At 35.1% G+C, this 24,793-nt stretch overlaps 1 long non-coding RNA gene across 1 annotated transcript in view; it reads left to right on the forward strand.

Annotated features, from left to right (window-relative positions):
• The window catches only part of LOC120612506 (uncharacterized), a 392,164-nt gene that overhangs the window by 310,454 nt on the left and 56,917 nt on the right, over positions 1 to 24,793 (forward strand). The window lies entirely within an intron of this gene.

The raw sequence follows: 24,793 nt of genomic DNA on the forward strand, positions 1-24,793 counted from the left end.
ATTTGCCATGAAAAAAATTTGTGTCATAACAATAATTCTGCTGTCTATGGAGGTAGAAAGAGTCAAGAGGCAGGAAAATTTAGGAAGTTATTCTATGAGCACAGAAGAGACATTAGTGTCTGCATTAGGGCAGGGAAAGTTGGAAGGGATATAAGGTAGGAAAATGCTATATTTTACGAGAAAGACTAAAAGCAATAAAACAAGAATTGATTGAATATGAAAGATATTATCTTAGAACCAATTTTTTAAAAATTATCTCAGTGATAGATTATTTAGTAAGATCTTGTTATAATTGAGGGAAAAGGTTAACTTCATTTGTCACAAATCTGAATATAGAATATTTGTAAAAGAAATTTTAATATACTTATGAACAGGTAATTTGTCAGTCACATTTTGGTGGTACTAAAAAAAAAAGAATTCAAGGGAATTTTGACAGAAGGAAAGATTTACATGGGAAATCCTTGCTCTATAAGAAGAGAAATTTATTTTCTCACAATTTTGGAGGGTAGACATTTTCATAGTTGTTCAGATGGATTCACATCCAAAATTCTAAAGAAACTGACTCACAAACCAAATCAAGATTTGTAAAGACTAAAAATGATCTAGTCAAAGAATGTCTATATTGTGCTAAAGCAGCTAATACTCATTGATATTAAATGAAACTTCACTTTGAAATTTAAGATCAAGAAGGGCTAGATTCCGGTGTTATGTTTTAATAGATTTGGGGGCCTGTTTATTTAACTGGATTTTTCTATTAACGTTAATGTTGAAGCACAGCATACTGTGCACTAAAAAATATGACAGGCTATACGTGTGTGTACGTTTTTTTTCCCCCCTTAACTAAACAAAATGTCAAACCATTTCTCTACATGCCTACACAAAATAGGTTATAAAATATTCCTAGCAGAGAGCATGACCTAATAATGCTTATCTTAGCACTAGAGAAAGCAAGAATTTCAGATCCTACTCCCACCTTCCTCACTGATTCTCTACAGTCTCAGCTACTTTTTCGTTCTAGCTCCCCCTTTGTAAGAAACTGAGCAAAAGAGTAGCTATTTGTTTCATATTTTGCTAGCATAGGGGTGGAGAATGGGAGTGGGTAGGGAGTGCAGCATACAATAAAAATTCTGAGATTTTTAGAAGGATATCTCACTGTAACATATGACTACAGTCATGAAAATAGCAGTTACCCCGTTACCAGACTATAACAATAGCAGGAGAGACCCAGGCGAAAAGTGGGGCCAGAAATTAATAGTTATTGTATTCCTATTCTGATTTAAATAGTGTTAGATTATTCGTATGTTCTATTTATTTTAGTCTTTAAAAAAAGATTGGAAAACTAAGCCTCAAAGAGGTTAAATGAGTTTCCCAGTTTACTATGGCCAGCCAACAACGGAATTAGTATTTGAAAGTAAATCTGACTCCCAAATCATGCTCGTTTCCTTTCCCCATAGTGTGCCCCAGAAGGCCAGGGTGGTCAGTTCTGCTGCACAAATGTGATCAGAACAATCAAGAGAACCAAGGAAATCATATTTGTCTGAACTAAACAATTCAATTTATAAATCATTTAACTTTAATATAAGGTGGAAAATAGAATTTCAAAAGAAAAAGAGAAGAACAAGGACATGAAACTTAAGTTTCAGCAAAGAGAGCAAGTGAGCAATTGAAAATAAATCTTTTATGATTTGCTCCCACAGGCAAAAAAAAAAAAAGTATATTTTTTTCAACCCTCCTTAACCCAAAGTAATTTGAGTTATTTAAAGTACTGTCACCACCAGTGACAAAGCAGAGAGTTTATTACATCTTTTCATAAGCAAGGACTTCTTAGAATCAGGAAGTGCTTGTGAGAAGGGACCTAATTATCCATGTTACAATGTGCACCTTTCTGTTGGGTATGGATAGGGTCTCATATCTGCACCTCATGGGTGTTGGGACTTCCACCCTACACGATCTAGACCAGGAAATCTGTTCTCCATTCTGCATGGGAAACCAGGATATTTTCAGGCCTCGTGGGCCTTAAAACAGAAGTGGAGTTATAAAGCCAGAGAGAAGTTTGCACATCATTCAAGCCAATACTTTACTTTACAAATGAGGATCAGTGTCTTTAGACACACCAGTAGTTAATAGCAGAATCCCAGATTAGAAAGCTCAAAATTTCAGAAATTCAACTATTCCTCCAAAATAAAGGCATAGTTTCATTTGCAAAGTAGGGCATCATTACCTAAAGATAACAGCATCTGCAGAAATACTTACTTAGCAACTAAATCACAAGGTCTTCCTTAGAGCTTCCTTTAGGCTAGAAATAGTCCCTGCTTAGCCAGCTGGCCTGAAAAACTAGCGACAAACATAAAAACCAAAAGAATTACAGAGCTTATTCTATCCCCTCATCTATTTGGAAGAGTTTTTTTTTTTTTTGAGATGAGGAGTATAAAGTTAATGAAAGAAGAAAATGCCTGCATTTTCTTTCTTTGTGGCATGTTTTTTAATACTCAGAAACACCTACCTTTCTATTTAATCAAATGTAAAACTTTTTATTCAACTATTTGTTAAATTTAAGGCTGGCACTATTTGCAATGACCATGATAGCCATAACTTATTCAGTGGCCTGAGCTCTGCCACCAGTGAGCCCAGGCATACCACAGATACTAGGATGTGTCAGTATCACCCATAACTACAGTGTCTGGATCCATGGAGCACTAAATAATGCTGATTTCTAAGTGGTCTAACAGGTCTTGAAGAAGGACATCTTCATTGTCCCGGTTCTGAAAATATATTTTATAAACTCCCATTTTGTCATACTGTTTCCTTTACTTATTTTATTTGCCAAGAAAGTAAATATTTCCATATAAATGCTATACTAATTATAAAGAAAAAATAAGCTTATGCCATATTTATCCCTCTTTCAAGTTACATTTTAACTTCACACATGAGCACATGAAGAGACAGTAATTGCGCAACAAATTATCTGTAAAAAAGTTATTTCTCATTTATTTGACATAAATACAGAGGCAGAACAACTCATATAACTTGCTTGAATCACATCATCATATTTTCATGGAGCACTCATTACATGAAAGATATTATCATAGATGTTGACAATAAAATAAAAACCCTGCTTTCACCTCCTACTAAAGTTCCCTACACACCTACAACCTGTTTTAATGTGACCCATGAGCTAAGACTACTTTCTGTATTTTTAAATTGGTTGAACAAAATTCAAAAGAAGAATCATACATCATGGCATGCGAAAATTATTTGAAAGTAAAATTTTAATGTCCACAAAGTTCTATTAGAACACAGCTATGCTCATTTCTTTACATTTTGTCTATGTCTACTTTCATGATACAAAAGCGGAGTTGAATGGTTGTTACAGAGACTGTATGGCCCAGAAAAGAAAAAGAATGTGTCAACCCCTGGCCTAGAGAAACAAGGAAAGCTTTGATGATCGACCTGTATGTTGAATCAAATTCTGAAAAATAAGGTAGAATTTGTGCTGATACAATAGCGAGGAAGGTGATTTTTCAAGAAAATGATGAGCAAAGCATAGCACTAGGAAGACACATGGCTTATTCGGAGGTAGTGTACAGATTAGTGCTGCGGGGTAGAGAGAGCATATGAAGAAGGTAAGAGGACACCACTGAAAAGACATGTCAGCTGTGGCTTGAGGAGAGTGAATAGAAAAGAAGTGCTTCTCCCCACCCCTACCCTTCAAACCATTTCCATTTTCCTGTGGAAAATAAAAGCCAATTAAGATTTTTTTAAAACTGAAGAGCGATATATCTTAAAGAAAGTTTTGCAAACAACTGATTTGGTAACACTATGTAGGATGGAGAGGAGGTTGGTGAGAAGATGAGAAAAAGATAGGAAGACTGAAAACAAAGATTTAGATAGGAGACCCTTAAATAGTTCTATCAGTAAAGAAGGAAGATAGAGAACCATGTGGCTGCCTGTTTGATGTCTGTATACTCGGAGATCCACATAAAGGACATGCTTAATATATCATGCTTGAATAAGTACACAGATGGATAAGAGGAAGGAAAGAAGGAGGGAGAGGAGGAGAGAAAGAGAATGAGGGAGGAAAAAACATTGATAGATTTTGGCAATTGACTGAGTGAAGAAAAGATTAAGCATATGAACCAAGCTTAGAGTTTAGCTTTAACCATGTAGAGTTTTAACTGACAAAGAGGCATTCACAAAAAAAAAAATGTCTAGCAGTGGTTGAAAATGTGAGGTGCTAGCTCTGGAGCAGGATCAAAATGAAGATAGAGATCAGAAGAATCCATCCACTTTTTCAAAAATCAGCCACTGTGAATCTGACAGTCCCCACAAGCTTCTCATGAATAATTGATAGGAGCTTATTATGCTTGTATTTATTTTGAGATTGGTATGCAACTTTCTAATCTTTCAAGAAAAAGTCATAAAGACAGAATCTGTCTCTGTGTCTAGCAGTTTGCAAGGTATACTAAAAGTAACCTTAGTAACATCACAATCACTGGCCTCAGAGATTTCACACCCATGTCATTACTTCCATAAACAACAGAGAGAAAGAGACAGAGGTAGAGAGACAGAGACAGAGATATCAGGGCATCATTCTCTTATTTACAAACAGATGCTTGCTTCTGGACAATTATGACAAAGACTAAGTGAATGTAGAAAATACTGGTTTCATTTTTTTCCCCTCGCCCGGATAACTCTTAAATAGAGTCTGGAAAATGGATTTTAAAAAGTGGGCTTGTAAATGTTCTGTATTTATTTGTAGTGCTGCCCTTGAACACTTTCCTGATCATGCCCATTTCCAGCAATTATCATTTTGAATTATGTTTTAACTAAATGACTCCAGGAACCCAGAAGGGGCATATAAGAATTTCATGGTGTGACACACTTTCTGTGAACTGCCCTGAAACCAGAGGGTTACAATAGATAAAGCAACTTTTATCTCTAGCAAACTTACTCAAAGACATATGCATATATCTACAGTAACCCGTAGGCAGTTCCACATTTCCTGATGAACACTGGCCTTTCTTGAAATATATGCTTAGACATGGAATCTAAAAAAGGATCTTTCTGTGTTTTTTAAGCAGCATTATCAGAACAATGGCATGCAGGGAATGAAAAATATCTCTACTAGGGATTTATGTTCATTAAGAACTCAGAAAACACAGAATCTGCACCTGCTACAAGATAATATTGGGCTTACAAGGCAAAACAAAGATTTCAACACAAAGCTAAAGATATTTATACTAGTTGGGATATTTACTGAACTGAGTCATGAGAAAATTAAAACCTAAATGACTTCTAATAAATGTACCTAAAGTTCAGAATATTAAGACACTATTAGATACAAAGAATTTAGATTCGTGCCGGAAAACAATAGAAAAGATACTATAGATCAGATTACAAAGGAAGGAAGGGTGGAACGGGCCTTGCCAGTTCTTACTATTCATTCTGCCCACATACACATCTTACACGAAGTTTTCTATTTTTAATTGAAGTTGAAAATGCCTCAGATTATACACTCTGGTAGTTCTGTTATGAATAACACTGGGACCCTCAAGGATGGCAACAAAAACCTAAAATGGTTTTCTAGGTTTTTATCTACAGCATGTTATGCGTGACAGTGTCCTTGCTGTCTCCAAATAATATGACCTTTTACACCTCCTTTGTGTAACTGAGGGCCCTCCTGTCAGCTTTATGACTGTGGCAGTGAAATGCACTGGAATCCCCAAAGCTGCCTGCTGAAGCTCATGGAAGGTCAGGATAGGAACTAATCAATGTGCATATTCCTGCTTCAGTGTTCTTATCATTTCTCATGATAATACCTTGAATTGAAATAGTAGCTTTCCTCCAATGAGCACAGAACATTTCATATATATAACTTTATTCAGCCTTACTACTTCCTTATAAACAAAGGAAAGTAAGGATTTGTTGATTCCGTTTTAGACAGAGGAACTGAGACGGTAAGTTAATAGATAAACAAATATGATGCCAGAATATGCATGATATTTTACCCAAGAGTTTCTAATTCGAAATCTCATCTTCTGTATGCTAAATTATAATCATACAAAATTTATCTCTGATAGCGGCTTTTTCTTGGTTATTTGGAAAAAAATTAAAGAATGAAAGGTAATTCCTGATTCTAAGTTAGAATAAAAATAATCTTTATTGAGAAATAAGCCAATTATTCTCAACATTCCCATTCTGATATCAAATTATCTAGTGTAACAAATAATATTGGGCTGTATAATGATTAAGTATTTAAGTCTAGCGACTTTCAGTTTTTAGTTTTCCAATTTTCACGATTAAGGAGCCAACTTAAAAAGAGGGAGAGAAAATCTCAGATTTTCTTAAACCCTGAGCAAGTTGTTAAGAGCAAACAGAAAGTGTAGAGTCATATTAATTGTTAATGGGCTCACAGGTCAAAAATACTTCCTCGACATTGTTATTAAAAAACCAAAACTATCTACAGACAGGCGCAAAGGTGTCAAAACAGAAACAAAAAGGGGGAACAAGAGGTGCTGCCCAGAAAAGGGAATAGGACCTGATGGCTCCTCACAGAAAGTGTTAGAAGAGAGGGGAGAGCCAGAGGTTTATGACTGAGACAAATGAAATGAGCAGGACATATTGCATATGGCAATAGGCATAAAGGTTTATTTAAAAAGAAAAGGCTGTGACCAATGTGTTTCAGATGCAAAGAGATCCTTTATAGGAAATCTCTGACAAAGGCTGCATAGTTTATGATATCTGTGTGACAGGCATTGTGTTAAGTACTTTCCACACATTACCTCATTTGACTCTTAACTATTCTCAACATAAGTATTGTTTTGCCCAGTTTACAGATGAGAACTTGGATTATGACATGACACCCAGCTTGCTGTGAATTGATAGAGTCAGAATAAGAGCCTAGAATGATCTACCTCCAAAGCTTGATCTTAACTACTCTAGCATGCTGACTAATTTTGAGAAAAAAAGATTAAACCTATGAGAAAAACTAACAAGAACTTTTTCTCAAGAATTTTATCTCTCACACCAGTTCCTTTATGCTTCCCTTTTTCTCTTGAATTAAAATACTCACCCATTTACTAAGGGAGGGGTGGGTTAGAGAAACATTCACATGTTATGCCTATTACTCATGTCTCAGAGGAACCTGAAGGGCAACTCTGTCCATGTAATCGTGAGCAGAGGCGTAATTAAGAATTTCTGGTACTTGAGTGAGCTCCAAGATTTATACCTCACTCCAGCCCACTTTTCTTTATACCAGTGATAGAACTAAATGTCATACACACACATACCAAACCTCAGTAAGTCAAGAACAGACGTGAGTACACGTCATGTGCAGATCTACGTAGTAAAAACTGTGACCAGCTCTGTACTCTCTCTGGTTTTGTTTCTGCTGGAATCAGCTGTCCCACCCTAGCACAAGCATCATTTTGCCACCAGTGGAGAGAAGCAGCATATTCACAACCAGCCAACAGAATAATGAGCCATCAAAAAATAACTGTCAATCAAAGCTGTAACAGTCTCTAAATTAAGAACTGCATACAAAGCCAGTCACAGCCTTGCCTTCTTCCCCTACTTCATCTCTCATTCTTCTCTTCTCACACCTCACGCTAATGTCATCCAGTAATTCCCAATCCATAAATACACTATGCTCTTTCATAATTCTGGTTCTTCTTAAATGCTGATTTTTTTCCCCCTGAGTGCTTCTTTCCTTTCTGAGTCAGTTGGCGAATTTCCTATCATCCTTCGAGATCCAGCTCAAAAGCCCCCTTCTTTAGAAATTCTCCTCTGTTTTCTCTATTGCTTTTCCCCTCTGTGGTCCTGGGGAACTTTAGAAAGTCTCTATTCTAGTGCCCATTGTGTTACACATAGCATTTATTTGCATATCTGCTTCCCCAGTGAACCTGTGAATTCCAGCACCTAGAGCAATGCCCAACATGTAGTAAATATTGGATGGTGACTAGATGGTCTGTGAGTGAATGAAGGAATGAACATAAGAATTGCTGCTTTTCCTCAATTCCTTTAAAGTTTTAGTTCACACTTATAAGTTCAGTCACATACTTTAGTGTTACTGACATAATTGTTCTCCATGAATTCAAATAAAAGCTGTAAACATTGATAAATATCCAACAGAAAAAAGTTGTGCTTGAGGTTAGTGGGAGTTTAGAAGAGGTGAGTTCATAGGACCTAAGCTCATGAACCACAAAGAGGTGAAGGAAGAGGAAGGAAGGAAGGAAGAAGGGCAGCATATTAATTGGGTAGCTGTTTTCATTATGGATACCAACTATAGTTCTGATTTTCATTAAGTTGCTTCAGTACTCAGAAGAGTCTTGATTTCTTAGCCTATTTTCCTCTCCAGTGACAGTGCTTGGCTTTCTGGCCTTTGACAGTAGTCAGACTTTCTGCTGAGTCATTTATTGCAGTTCTCTCTCTGGCATTAGTCCTCTACCGAGAATGTATTTCCTCTTCCTACTCTTCAACATTGTTTTCTTGATAAATTCCGCAGCTATTCTCGTTACAGTGTCTAAGTACCCTTTGACCTTAGAAATTGCGTATTGTCATTAATGAACATTTTGTCTAAAATGTTTTCATGTTACATTCTCAGGTTTATTTTCAGTACATAATCTTAGAATAAGAAATAAGAAAAACGGGGTGGAAAAAATAAATACACTTTTAAGAACTAGAACATCCGAAGTATGAGCTTTTTGTGTTGATTTGCTTTATATTCACAACAAAGACTTCCAACATTTTAAATGAATGGAATTTACAGGGGGCAAAAAATAGAGTAATAGAAAATTCTTACTAAGGGTATTTCGATAATCCATTCAACCAGCATATGCCTGGCACTCTGCGGTGTGCAGGTAGTAAAGACAAGTAACAGAAATGTCCTAACTTCTAGTTGCTCATAATCTACAGGAAAAGCTCTATTTATAATGCAAAGTGATAAGAGCGAGAATAGGAGAATAGAGATAATCTATGTAATGGGTATAAATCTCATCTTATAAATTTACATGCACAAGAAATACACATATTATCTTTATGATGATTATTATTTTTTACACCAAACCTCCATCTTCCAGGCCAGTAAAAAAAAAAAAAAAAAACAAAAACAAAATTGACCTTGCTAATTCTTAGTTCTTTCTCCCCCATCCTTTTACCTGACGTTTGGAATTGGGGAGAAAAGGAGAGTGGAGGACTTGCCCTCCAGAGGTGGTATTGTTTGTCCTGTCTGCAGAACTCCTCAGACCCAGGGGCCTTTGCCCCGCTCTGTGTCCTGCAGAAGAAACGGGACATTTTTACATGGCTGCAGATGGCTTTCTCTGTCTAAATTCCTTAGGCAGCCGGTCTTGAGAGCTTAGCTGTAGAGAAGCAGAATCATGAATTGTTTCAAAGGCTGACTTTGGCGTCACTTGGACTTACATCCTGGGCATGCCATATATCTGTGAAACTTCAGGCAAACGTTTTTAAATTTCCTAAGTTTCAGGTTTTCATCTGCAAAGTACAGATGTTACGTTGTCTACCTCATAGAGTTGTTGTGAAGCCAGAATGAGGTAATTTATATAAAGTGCTTAGCACAATACCTGGTATGTAGTAAGTGTTCAGTAACAGTTAGCTGCTATCATTATCATTGCTATTGTTGTTGTTATTATTATTGCTGACAGCAACATGATTGGGGATTACTAAGTCCTCTCTGTTCCTGGGACCTATAGATCTCTTTCTGTTCTTCTGTTCACCAGGCCAGGAAAATCTTTTTCATATGGGAGAGAAGTTCTATGTTCTCCATCACTTTTCCCTAGATTCTCCACCTCCAATTGTACACTGCTTTATCTTGATATTTTTCCTATGGTCATCTATCAAAATGTCCTCAATGTGATTTTTGGGGAGGAAGGAGGGTTTTTCAAAAAAAAAAAAAAAACTGCCTTGGGCAAAAAATAACAGGGATGGCAAAAGGAAAGATACAGAAAGCAAGAAAGGGAAAGGGAAAGAGACAGGGACAGGGACAGGGACGGGAAGGGAAAGGATGGGACGGGATGGGAAGGGAAGGGAAGGAAAAAGGAAAGGAAGCATTAATTGTATCTCAAAATATTATTTAGCCACATGAATGAAAAGTGGTATGAGAATATTGCAAAGGAAAAAATAACTCCCTCTGGAGAAAGCAGAGAAAGGTGTAGGTGATCAAAATTATACCCCAAAAGATGACTGCATGTTTACCAAGGTAAAGAACATATTCCCACAGAGAGCCTATAAGAGGGTGAGAGAATGCACCTTCTCTTAGAAATACATCCTCCAATGTATTTCTAATATTACTGAGTGCCTGGCATTTAATAAATTTTGCTGGATAAATGAAATAAATTTCTGTAAGAAGAAATATCATGTACAAAACCACGAGTCTTAAAAATGTTTAGATGTTTAGGAGGTAACAGAGGAAAGCGTAACTTTAGACATTGAGGGGAGAGAAAGAGAAAATAATAGAAATAAAACATGCTATAAAACTAACCATAGTGAACTAATTGGTCTTACTAAAAAGTTTAAATTTTTCCTATAATAGAAGTATAATTTTCCTATAATTGATTAAAGTAGAGGAGTGACCAAATCATCTATGTCAGCAGATGAGGATATGGAGCAAGGCTAGCCACAAAAGATAGTAGTTATAGAATTAGGCAAAGTCTGCTGTGGTCCAGAAAAGGAGATTGATTTATTGGACATAATTTTCTACACCTTTGTAAAAGAATTATATGTTTCACTCTTGCCACAGCTTTGCGGAGAGCTGTGGCGAGGCTAATTGAACTTCCCCTTGTCTTTGAACTTGGCCAAATGTCTTCCTCTGACTTATAGGATACTAGTGGACATAGCATAAGCATGTTTGAAATGTGCTCGTGCACTTGAGGTAGCCCATTGAGCTCTGGGGATCTGCTATGAGAAAAACATGCCTCAGCAACCACTGAACTCCAGCCTGGGCCCCAGAATGAGACACATGCGGCAGGCCTGAACCCGACATGTAGCCAGCAGCTCAGAGCCCAGACTCTGGAGTCCAACCTTATCCACATGAGACTCGTGAGAATAAAAAAGTGTTGTTTTAAGGCAGCCATTGAATTTTAGAATAGTTTCTTAAAGGGTACTCTGGGTTCTAAAGCTTCAGATATTTTTAAAACTTGGTGGCTTCCTCTTCACACTGCTCTCTCTGCAGTTGACAATCCCTACAAGATCCCTAAAGTGCTACTTTCAAAGTAGGGAGAAAGTCCCACATTTTTGCATGGTGTCCTGGAGAGAGCCTGTTACTTTGTTCCTAGGGGGGAAAAAAAAAAACAGAAGAGTATCAATTCATTGTTTAGAAGAAAATTCTGAAGTCAATGAAAAAACTCTCAATGAAAATGCTTCAGAACAGAAAGTTAAGATTTAATAATGTAAATTGGGGAATGTTTTAGATGAGCTTTCACAGATGTGTTTTTAGAAAATGCTTCTTTTCACAAACTGGATTTGAATCACACTATAAGTATCAATGGCAGCATATGTGCAGAGTTGTCTATCAGTCCAGGAGTACTGGAAGCGTAAAACAAGGACAGAGAGGATGGTAAGAGGATCTTAGAAGCACAATTTACCCCATACTTTATACTACTAAAAAGAAGCTGGACTAAGTAAGGCTAGCTAGCACACTCTCACCTGGATGACTATACGCAAATGAGGCATTACTTAGGGAAGAAAAACCCCAATGAGTTATAGGGTTTTTCAATGGTTTTTAAGGCAAGATCACAGCTTCATGTCTGGGTGTAGAGTTTTCCTTGAAGTGAGTATATCTTCTCATTGTCAGTTATCCTAAACGAACTCCAATATGAGGCAAGGAATAAGGATTTAGAGTCTTAGTTTGGTGTGAAAGGCATCTTCCCTTTGGGCCTAGGAATTTAGATGGGAAATTTGGATTTGTTGGGACATTTCTGGCCAGATGTTAGCCAGCCTGAAGTTGGACCAGGAAGAGATTCGAAGTCCTGTCTACAATAAGAATACCACTTTTAGAACAATAGTAAATTGCTATCTTTGTTGTACTTTCCTTCCATGATGCCTAAGCCTTTCATTAAAGTCCAGTTAACATTTTAATCTGGTCTCAGTTGTACTGTGGAGATTAGGGAGGGGTCTATCTCATTTTTAGATGAAGAAGAGCAAGAGTCGGGCTTGCATGAGTCGGGCGGCAGTGGTAGTGATCGTTTTGAGACGACAGGAAAGCTGAGCCCATGTGTTTAGCAGTCTCACAAGCAAGGCCAATGACAGAGGCATCAGTGTGAAGAATGGGAGCCACCTGCTCCTGAGCAGGACCCGGGAAAACTCTCGGAAGACTTATTTCCAGTGACTAAAATGCAGAGACTCAAGCTATGATAATCAAGGATTAAAAGAAAGCATGATCTTCTTTTATAATCACTGGCTGGTAAAATCTAGAACATTTGATGGCAGCAATTACTCAATTTATCACTAAATAACATTTTTCCAATTTATAAAAACTGTTTTCTTAAAATGTAAAATTAACACAATCCTATTAGAAAAATTAAGACCACAATCCAAAATATAAATTCTCAAAGATAAATATATTTTTCACTTGAAAAACTCTCTATCTTTGTAAACAACAACTAACTTGTGTGGCAGATAACCACTGACAAGGACATATGGAATGAATGTAGATGACTAGGGGTTTTGTGGAGGCCATTAGTAAGAAGTTATCTAAAATAAGATGCTTTTATCAATGTGAAGAACATATTAATGAGAGGAAATCATATTCTTGGCTTTTTAAAGATGCATTTGGCTTCTCTCTTTAAAGACTGCTCCTGAAATTAAAGCATTAATGTTTGAAAAGAATGTATACTTTCAAAAACTGCAGAACATCATTTTTTGGTTAATTATTTATAACAGCTTTAAACAGTTTGGTTTCTGTAGCCAAGTTAATTTAAGAACCAGATTGAGAGGGGAAAAAAAAATTATTCTTCCTGTCCTAAAAAAAGAAGATATATCTGGTGCTTTAGAATAAAGTTAACTTAATTGATAATATTTAACATTATTTAAAATACTTAATATAAAAACTGCTTTTTAACAAAATGCCTGACATTTTACTTATCTGCTTCTAAGATTTATAAAATAGAAAACCTAACTAGGCTGTTTTTTTTTTTTTTAGTTTGTGGTCCTTTCACTTTGCTTGAATTCTTACATAAGGATCAGTTTCATCATAATGTATGATAAGGAAAGGGTATCCCTTTCTATGAAGCCTTTAAGAGTAAAGTCATTCGTTTGGCACTCAGGCCATTGTACTTTTCTGTAGCTCCCTTGTGTGCATATTGTATAGTCAGGACCATCTTAAATATTTTAAATAAGGGAATGATTTGGTGGTATATAAAACAAAATAAGAAAATTTAATTTTAATAGAGTAATTAATCTAATTTTCTGTTACACATCCCTGTTCTTCAAAGAAGAGATAATAAAGACTTTACAAAAAGCCATTAAATCTTTTAAATGTGCTTTAAAGTCATTCTCTAAGTAATCCAAGGTCTCAACATGTCTAAAATAGGACTGTCTAATGTGAAGGGGCAAATGAAGACACTTTTACTTCTCTTAAAATGGAGGAATAACTGTTAATTTTAATTTTAACTCTTTCAGATCTTAATACATTTTCTCTTGAGGAGCAATATTACTTTCTTGCTTTCATTCACAATTACAGTCCAGAGTTGCTTCTTATATTTATTTACTTGTTTATTTGTAGAATATACAAACCCATGCCTGAATTGCACTGGACATTTGCAAGGCCTTGTCAGAACTCTAGGCAACAAGACATGGGGACATAGCTCCCCAAGAGTGCCAACACTCATCTATCTAGTGACAAAAATCATCACCTATATGCAATACTAAAAAAAAACTATTATTTCAAATCTATTATTGCATCTTCAAAAACTACATAAAAATGAAATATTCCTACGAATATAGAACTTATAAAAATGCTCCTTTTGCCTTTTAAAAATATGTCTTTTCAAAATACAATGGTATCATCATAAATAAAAACAGCTGAGAAGGAATATCAGCAAATGCCAGCCAAAAAAGCTTAAGTGCATAAAAATGAAGTGTGTTAAGACTAGAGATTTTCAATTATTAATGAAATAGAATGCCATGAGGAAATGTGAGGAGACAAGAGTAATAGCAAAGTCATGAATTAAATAGTGACTTAAAAGCAAGAGTTCCTAGTTCCTTGGCATATGACACCTCCCAATTAAAGTTTATTCAGTGGAGAATGATGAAATTGTACTATCACTTCAAAGAAATATATTCAATAAACGGAAAAATTGCTTCAATATCAAGATGTTAGGGTGAGTGCCACCAAGTACCTACTACAGTTATTTCAACAGTTTGTACACCAGTAAAATCACATGCATTCCTTGACTGCACACATGTAAGGGCTTTCTACAATGTTTTGTTTTTCCTTACACCAAAAAAAAACAAAAAACCAAAAAAAACCCTGCAGTTTATTTTTTCTGAACTTGTATACTTGAGTTGAATTTCACAACTATGATAATATTATAAAAATGTTAATACTGAAAGAGAAGTCTCAGAATGTAGAATAGGTTAACTCATACATATCCCTCATCACCAAAAAAACACCAATAACCATGCACAACTTTGGCTTAAAAAGCTTGCAGTGGAGGTATATCTTTGTACCAGAAAGGGAAGGGGCTTTATTTTTAATGAAGTTCATTTTCACAGTCCATCAATCTTCATTTAAGTACCTTGAGAAAAATATATCTTATTCATTTATGATTCCTCAGTGCCTAACTATCATGACATCTATAATTTATTTAGTTCCCATAAAAGTTTATTGAATAGAAGAATAAATGAAATAAGTACAATGTCTAAGGTATTTTTATCTACATATTTCTTTTTCTATAATGTAATGGTAAACACAGTAGCAAGCACTAGCTGAATGATCTACCAGATTGATGAGTCAAGTGACCAAAAGTAAAAATGTGCAATTTATTTTATTCCCTTAGAGTCTATGTTTACAAATAAAGTGAACACTACACAATGCACCATGAGAATGAAGGAAAATAAAAGTTAGATTAGTGAATTATATCATTTGGAGTATTTTAATACTTACTTCTGAAAGTCTGAGAATATGTTCCCAAAAAGTTTGACAAGGATTTTGTAGCTCAACTAATATAAGTAAAATGGAATTCTTAGGATGGATGGTGTCAACCTTTATATAATAATGGCATAGATTTTCTTGGCAACTTACCAAGAAACAAACAAACAAACAAAAAACCATCGAGAGTTCCAGGACAGGCATAGTTAATGCTGGGTTAAAATAAATTTAAAAATAAATGTCATGACTCATGGTGACTCATCAACTGATTACCATACCTTCTGAGCACATTTATTTTTTAGCGATATCCAAGTTTTTCCTCTCATTTTCACTGACTCTTCTGCCAAAGGATCACATTAGTCTTTGGAAGTACTCTTCATACTATAGATATAGATACCTTCAAAAATAAAACTGTTTTCCTGCATGTGCACAACTACATTTCCACCCCTACCTATCTTCCTCAATATTCACATGCTCGTGAGGAAAAGTAATAATGATGGTAATGATGATGATGATGAAAAATATCGATAGCAAACAAATAGATGTCACACTTAAAAGTATAATCTGAAGAGGTTTTTATTTGCAAAGAGATTATTCAAAAAGGAATGGATGGGGCATGTATTAGAACCAGGAAGGGTTATCAAGAACCCAGGGCTCTTAGCTGCCAGTCGGTCACTACCATAGACTTGAAGAAAGGAAAAGTTATTGGAAGCCAAAAGAGGAGAGGTTGCCTTGAGAGGACGAAAGACTTTCTACAGAGGCACTTAGCCAGTGTGAGAAAACCTTACAGCAAGACTGGGTAGCTGGAGAACATTGATATAATAGAAAGAAGCCAGCAGGGATGGGGTGGGAGGCAGAGAGTAGATCTGTGGGAGAAAAAGAAAATTATCTGTCCTGGCAACATTGGGAGCAACCTAAGCAGGGGAGAAAAAGTCACTGATTTGCAACAGTGAGTGCTTAGTAGATGGCTCTTATCTCCCCTTGACAGATGGATGTGGGTATGAATGACCCTAGAAATAATGGTACTCTGTTCCCACAGAATTCAACAAATATTCATTGATTAGCGGCTACTATGTGTCAAGAATTATTTTAAACACTAGGGATTAGAACATGAATAAACCATGGAGACTGTCCTGCAGAAGAAGGTCATAGTCTGGGAAGAGAATTAGGCCCATAGACAGATAAGTGCAGTCAATGAAAGTTTGAACTTCTTAAGAACATGGACTAAATCGTATTCTTTTTCATATAACCAGCACGTAGCAAAATGCCTGGCACATAGTGAGGCTAAATAAATGTTGAATAAGTGAAAGGTATGGGGCTTGTACCCAGAGGTAAGCTTGGAAGAGCAAACTCTACTCTGAGATAAGTCTTCAACAAACTTGTGAGATGGGAAAAATTGCCAATTCACAGATGTTATTTTACTCATCCATTTATACAAATTTTTATTGTTTATTCCCTAAAAATATTTAGTTTTTTTCCTACGTGTCAGCGAAACACTCCATCAACGCTATGCAAACTGTCTTCTTTCTATTCAATTAAAACTTGTTTCATTTCTTACATCCCTGCTTTTGATATATATGCATATCAAAATATATATATATATTTTTTTTAAACATATAATGTACATTTTGAAATTATTTAGTATATAAAATATTTTAGGTGATAAAAAGGCATATTGAATCGTTGGGAAAAACAGTCTTTCAAATGCAGTGGAACAATTAGCAAGTGGAGAAGGTAAACTTATAATCTAATTTGTGTCTCATATTACAGTACTTTCAGATTCAGTTAAGGTTTTAAAATGGAAAAATAAAGTGATAAAAACATAAAAAGAAAATTTATACTTTTATGTTCATCTTGAAATAAGGAAATTTTAGAACAAAAAAATACTGTAAACAAAGGTAAAAAATAAATGATGAGAAAAATATTTGCAATATACATGACAAAGGGTTAATATCATTGTGGAACAGAGTAGAGGGCATTGTAACCAGGCTTGAAAGTCTCTTGGGAAAATAGCATTTTCCCACAATATAAATAAATCCATGGGCCATACTGTTTCTCTCCACTGTTCTACCTTAGTAAATGAATAGAAAACATAAGGTAAAATTATTCTAATACTAGTTAGAGTGTGAACAATTTGAAAATATACACATCTTTGTGAAAAACTCTTACAAATCAATAAGAAAAAGCAATTAACTCAATAGTCACTAAGTAAAAGACATGAATAAGCAATTAACAAGCGTAAAAATGGACAAAAATTTTTTTAAAGTTTGTTTTTAATCTAACAAACTAACAATGATTTTAAAAATGATAAAATCCAATTTGGGATGAAAGGTAGAAAAATTGGTACTCCTATCTTTAGTCATTATGAATTACTTCAACTTTTCTATACAACAAACTCTTATACTGCAAGTAAAAGATGACAATAATATTGTCAAAGAAGCCAGATTTTTTTTAAAAAAGAAAAAACATGGCTCTTTGATGCTATGAGGAAATTACTGTTACTGTTAATTTGTCAGTGATTGATATTGATGTTGCAGTTTGTTTTGTAAAAAAAAATTTCATCTTTTAGTGGTAAATATTGAAGCATTTATGGGTGAAATGGTAGTCATATGAATTCGCTTTAAAATAATTTAAGGCTGGAGAAATAGGAGAAGCTATAGATAAAACAAGATGGCCATATCTTGATCATTGTTGATGGCATATGGGGATTCATTCAACAGTTTTTCTACTTTTTCACTTGTAGAAAAAAAAAATCCATAATTCAAAGTTTTTGAACTGTTTATATATTAACATTCAAATTTTTTATGAAATGAGATCATATATGCATAGAAAAAGGATAAATGAAAAGATACCAGAAGTTAACACCGATTATCTTAGGGTCAATCTTTATTTTTCTCCCCTTTGCTTCTTCATAAATTCTGAAATTTTTACAATAAACATAAATTACTTTTATCACCAGTAAAGTAAGTTTTTTAAAAATGCATTCAGTGCAGTCACTTTAATCTTAGAAGACAGGAGCCATGAAAGAAAAGTAATTTATTTTTTTCTAGGAGACATTTTTATCCCTAAATATTTCACCATTTTTAAATTTCTTTTCTTCATTCCACCTGCTTTCAATTCAGGAATATCAAGCATTGGCTTAGATTCACTTTTCTTTCATAATGTATTCTCTATTCAATCTTTTCTTCTTCCTATTTGGTACATCTCAATATTAGGCCTTCACTTTAACTAACCACAATTACACATTATTAACTAAATTCAGCATTTTGCCCCATCATACTTTCATCTGAAACCAAGGAAGATTCTCTTATAATACAAGCAATAAACAACATAGAACAAGATAAAAAGTATGCTTTAAGATATTTCAATTATTCAGGCAGATATCATGGTATTGGGACTTGTAAGCCGTAATTTTAGAGTCCACCAAAGTAGAACTGTGATTTAAACAAACTTTTAAGATAGCAGTGAATTATTTTGTCCCTTATACTTGGGTGAAGACGAGTATTATAAGAGCAAAGAGAAAAGCGAGTTTACAACATAACGTTTGAGGGGACAAAGCTGGGCCTTCTGCCTCCTCCTCTCCTCTTCCTATCAAGTTTACTGAATACTTGTTTTATGATGGTAAGGTTCTGATCATTATCATTATTATCATCACAACACTGTACTAAGCATATTTTATTTATAATCACAGATCATTAAAACTGCCTCTACAGGTTCATATTAGTACTCCTATATTACAATGGAAGAAACTCTGAGAAAGATTAAGTATGTAGTTCAAAGCCTGGATTCAAATACTGTTTCTATCTTATGTCAGAGCTGGTGCTCTTTTGATTCTACCACACTGCATTTAAAGAGAGAGCACATTACTCAGACTGATGGGGAATGAGGTGAGAAAATAGTGGGGGCAGGAAATCATGAGGGTGGCAAAATTAAAGAGAGAATAAATACTAATTTCAGCTGTGATGGTTATTTTTATTTTATGTTTTCAGCAGTAAATGTGCATTAAAGTAATTTATAACAATGTTTTAAATTTGCAGAGGCCTCCTTCTTGCCATTTGCTGCATACTGATGTATACTGGGATGATTCATGGATTCGGAGGCTAGAAGGAACAATAGAGTCATCTGATAGAATCCTTCCTTTTTACACACACACAAAAAAATGGTATATGAGAATATTGTGAAATGCTCCTTCATCTATAACCTTAATCACTATTGACACTTAAGATACCAAAAAACAGTTAGGTGTGAACTTGATTTTGTTTGAAAACTCTATCAGTAGCATACACAACTATACTCTAAGTATAGTAAGTATAATATACTCACATATATTCGAGAAAATAGGTTACAGAAGGGGCAAGACACTAAACTGGAGCTAGAAGCCTGTGAGTTTGGTTTTACTTGAGTTTCTAACAAGTTGTATAACTTTGAACACCTAAACTGTCAGATTACCAGTGAATAAGTAGAAGTTATTGGAATGAATGTCCTTCTCTAGGACTCTATAAAGGTAAAACAACTTTAGAGTTTTGGTATTGAGGATGCAGCTTCTTTGCTAACACACGAGGGTGTTGTGGTTGAACTTAGAAGTCACCTGGACAAAAAATGTTTTCTCAAAATATAAACAAATCCACAAGTATATACTGTATCTCCCCAACATTCTGGACTAGTAAATGAATAGAAAACATAAAGGCAATCCACAGCAATATGAGGCAGAGTGTGAACTGTGTAAGATTATCCACAGTTTTTTTTATATAAATAGACATTCGTAACTCAATTATGATAGTGTAACCTTAGGAGAGGGGAAAAAATGGCATAGATGATAGAGGCTCTGTTCATCCCTCTGGCAACCAAATCAAAGTTGTAACAGAAACAAGGAGCAAACAGCAAGGAAAAATCGCCTGGAATCTAGATGAACAAGCCATATACCTAGGGAGAAATCTAAGAAATCACCCTGCAACGGCAGGAAGTAGGACAGAGCGAGGACATGGGGCTGCCCAGTCTGAAGCAGCTGAGTGAGACAGAGGCTGCGGCAGCAGCAAGGACAGAAGCCTCTTAAAGTCGCTGTGCCCAGGAGCAGATTTTCGTGGTGATGGACCTGCTCACTCTGAGCACCAGTACCGATTCAGCTGCACACGGGGCACCAGGGACTTACAGAGAGACATTGTCAGAGTGAGGGCCAAGGTGAGACTCACTCTGTTCAGAAGTGTCAGCAGTATCCATTTTTCCTTGTTGAGCCCTCCCGCCTCCCAGCACATGGACACAGTGCCACCATAGCTGTGAAGTCATCAAACTGGATAACAGAGGTCACTCCACCCAAAGGATTCCCTGAAACCCCACTTCCCCCAACTCGCAGCCCCACTCAAGCCACATCCAGGTGTATCCACAGCAAGTCAGGTGCTCTTTGCTGAGCAGCGCCTAGACTCACACCTGAGGCAGCTGTCGGTTTCTGGTGTGGACTTTTAAGGCAATTATAAGCACAGCATCTGTAGATTGCTTGCTGAATTTTAACAGGTGGCCCCAGATGGGTAGAGGCTTGGGCTAAGTTTGGCCTGCAGCTGAACCCCTCTTAGGACTGTGCTACTGGATACCTACTTCACAAATCCACACAAATAAGACCAGGATACTTAGGAGCTTTGCTTAGTACATAGAAACAGACAAGGAAAGGCAGCCAAAATGGGAAGACAAAGAAGCAGAAGCCATATGTGAGAACAGAACAGAGATCCAGAAATAACGAAGTCAAGTAATCTAACAGATGCAGAGTTCAAAACACTGGCTATAAAGTGCTCAATGAACTTTTGAGAAGTGTAGATCAATTCAGTGAGAACTTCAACAAAGATAAAAAATATAAAAATAGAAATTATAAAAAGAAACCAGTCTGAAATAAAGAACACATTATCTGAGATGAGAAGTATATTAAATGGAATAAACAAAGGGATAAACAAAGTGAATGAAGAAGAGAATCAAATGACCTATCTAGAGGTAAGGAAAGCCAAGGACACTCAATCACAATGGCAAGAAAAAAGATGCCAAGATGATAAATATAATTTAAGGAGCACATAGAATACTATTAAAGATCAAAATATCTGTTTCATTGGTGTACCTGAAGGAAAACAAGATGTTGAACAGCTATTTGAAGAAATAATGATGGAAAACTTCCTAACCTGGTGAAGGAAATAGACATAAAACTTCAGGATGCTCAGAGAGTCCCAAAAAACCAGGGATCCTAAGTGGCCCACACCATGACACATCATAATTAAAATGCCAAAGCTTAAATTCAAAGAAAGATCTTAAAAGCAGCAAGAGAAAAGCATATAGTTACCTGTAAGGGTACACCCATAAGACTGGCAGCCGATTTCTCAAAAGAAACAATGCAGGACAGAAGGGCTTAGCAAAAAATATTCAACATGATGAAGACCTAGGATTTACAACCAAGAATACTTTATCCAGCAAAGCTATCATTTAGAGTTGAAGGACAGATAAAGAGCTTCCCAGAGAAAAATAAGCTCAAGGAATTTATCACCACCGAGCCAGTATTATAGGAAATGTTAGAAGGACTTCTTTAAGAAGAAAAAAACATGTATCAAAAACGAGAATAAAGAATGGTGACAACTACATTCTTATCAATGAATACCTCAAATGGAAAAGAATTAAGTGCTCTAACTAAAAGATAGAGTGGATGAATGGATAAGAAAACAAGACCCCTTCATGCTGCCTTCAAGAGACTCACTTCAGATTAAAAGACACACACAGACTAAAAGGAAGGGGATGGAAAAAGATATTGCTTTGATGGACCTAGAAGGTATGTAAGTCAGAGGAAGATAAATACTATATGATTTCACGTATATGCGGAATCTAAGGAATAAAAAGAACAAACTAGTCAAAAACAGTCTCACAAATATAATGGACAATTTGGTGACAGACAGAAGGGTGGGGGATTGTGGGGTGGGAGAATGGAGTAAAGGGTTAAAGAAGTACAAATTAATAGCTGATGGATAGTCACAAGCACAGCAGAGGGAATGCAGTTAGCATTAATATGATGGCTAGGTAGAGGGCCAGGGGAGAGAAGGAGCAATTGGGGGAATCATTTTATGAACTATATAATATAGATGTCTAACTAATGTAATGTTACTTGAAACTAATTTAAAAAAAAAAAAAAGATAGTGTAACCTTAACCAAGTAGAAAAGAAATTAGAGTGAGGAAGAAACTAACTGTATGGAATCTGAGGCAACTGACACTCAAGAGAGCCACAGGAAGTCAAAAAAAAATTGATTCATTTAAGAATTTGTTTAAAAGAAAATATATAACATTTCCTATATGACTCCAATGAGGTTATTAAAAATTAACTTCATGTATTACTTTACCTCCATATTTGGTTCTATTGATTTATAAATAAGGGATGTAACTTTAATTATTAATAGTCTACATCAACTTTCTTCTTTTTATCTAATTCAGGTAAATATGAAAGTGACTAAGTAAATGCCTACTCAAGTACCTGACTCATGCATGGGAGATTGTGGCATTAGCTATATTTTGAGAGAAATAGGTTCAATATAAAAATATGATGCTATTTTTGTGGTGGCATCACAAATGTCAGGCACCACTAGAATCTGTAAATCTTAATATGCAAATCTATGACAGTCATATTATTTTATGTCTCCCACTCACCAATTTGGAGACAGCCCTTATACTTGTTTATACATGCCTCATTCTTTGACTCAAATGACATGGATGGTAACACAGGGACAAGAAAAATATTAGCAATAGCTATGTCTGTGAAGTAGTGACACAGCTTATTTTGAGAAGGAAAAAAAGTACTATTTTAAGACCCATTTATTCTAGAACATTGCAGTTTTTTTTTAATTTAGCAACTCTGTTCTACTTTAAATATTTCTTCACAGTGTTTTTGTTGTGTATTTACCAAGCCAAATTATCAAATATGTTGGAGATGAACATAACTAGAAGTCATGTGAACTGCTTTATCCACCTCATCTGATTTACTAGTAATTATTTCCCTGTCTTGCTACGAAATATTGGAAGGTCTTTTTTTTTCAGAGTTTGATATTGGTATTTAAATAGAGCCTCTGAAAATAAAGTCAAGCTCTGAGAAACTTCTCTTAGGACATATAAATACAAGGAAGTTAAAATATGGATGTGGCTGCTTGCTTCATAGATAAAGCCTTCTCAGTAGTAAGCCTTTTCATGTGTCCACTAAGTTGGATAGTATGGTAGTTCCATGGACCAGACTGCTATACTCTAATATACTCATATATATACTAACTTATAATACCCAAATGTAATAATACATACTAATGAGAATCAAGCAATTTTGGAAATGTCACTAGGTACCACTGTAGACATAAAGTGTAGCCAGTAAGGAATGAAAGAAGAAATAGGTTGAGGACAAAGACAAAGGTATAATGGAGACAAAAAAAGTGGGGGAGGACTAAGAGTAGCAAAAAGTACAGAAAAGGAATTTGAAATAAAACAGAATGATAGAAGGACAATGTCTCTGATCACTTATTATTTAGCAGTATACTTATTCTCTTATACTTAAAATTGACCTGTAGTGTTTCATCATAAAAGCAGCTCACTTAACGATTTATGTGGCATATTTGAAAAAAATAGAACTTATGACTGGCCTTTTATTTTTGTTTCATTACCCCCACTGAAATTAAAGAAATAGATACATGTAAGATTAAGATATTTCTGAGTGTCATTCAAGAATTCTTCATAAGTGTACCTCCTGGTTCACATAAGAACATCTTATACTAAACAACTATTAGCATCCTTTAAAGGAAGTAATAAATAAAATATTTGTAAATTGTGTTATAGTTTCAACAAATAAGCGAAATACTTTTTAAAAAATACTTTTAAAATAAAAACTCCTTTTATAAAGTGAATCATTAATCTGGTTTATTTTTTATATTTTTATGGTCACTTGTTGCACTTATTGAGTATGTTAAAACTGAACTTTTGCTGAAAGAGTACATTTTATATTTGTTTTATTTATGGATACATTCCATAGCTTATTGGTATTTAAATTAGTTTATACCACAAGTAGGCTCAATGTATATGTTCAGTTTTCCTGCATATTAATGTGTTAGTCCCCATTCTGTGCCTTTATACCAATGAATAGAGTTCAGGGTAATATGAAAACAAACCTTTAATTAAACATAAAAATATGCTAGAGAACTCAAAATAGTACAGACAGATGTTCAATAGAATGCTCTGTTTTCCTAATAATTAAAAAGCAATTGACTGAAAAGAGAAAAATGTATTTCTTATCCCTTTTGTGCTGTAATTTGTAGCATTTTAATTATCCAAGACTTTGTTTATATTTTTTCCTGGTTGATGTTTACATAGATGTTCACTCCATAATTGAAAACTGGGAATACATATTCCCTTTCTGCCTAGACAATCCATTATCATGAGCCTCTTCAGATTATTTCTTGTTAAAATCTTAGATGAATGAAATATAAAGCTTTGAATTATGTTGCTTATCAAAACGAATGGAACAACAGCATCTCAACTGAGATTTCTGTATGTTCCTGAGATTTGAAAGAAAATATTCTTTTGATTGTTATGGCTTATACCTTTTGGTCAAATTCAGAAATTGCTTGGACGTATGAGAAACTCCATGGATTGACATTTGGATAAGATTATCTGCCCTCAAATCTCAGCATTGATTATTT

Source organism: Pteropus medius, unplaced genomic scaffold (genome assembly GCF_902729225.1).
Source record: "Pteropus medius unplaced genomic scaffold, Ma_sr-lr_union100, whole genome shotgun sequence".
NCBI lineage: Eukaryota > Metazoa > Chordata > Mammalia > Chiroptera > Pteropodidae > Pteropus > Pteropus medius.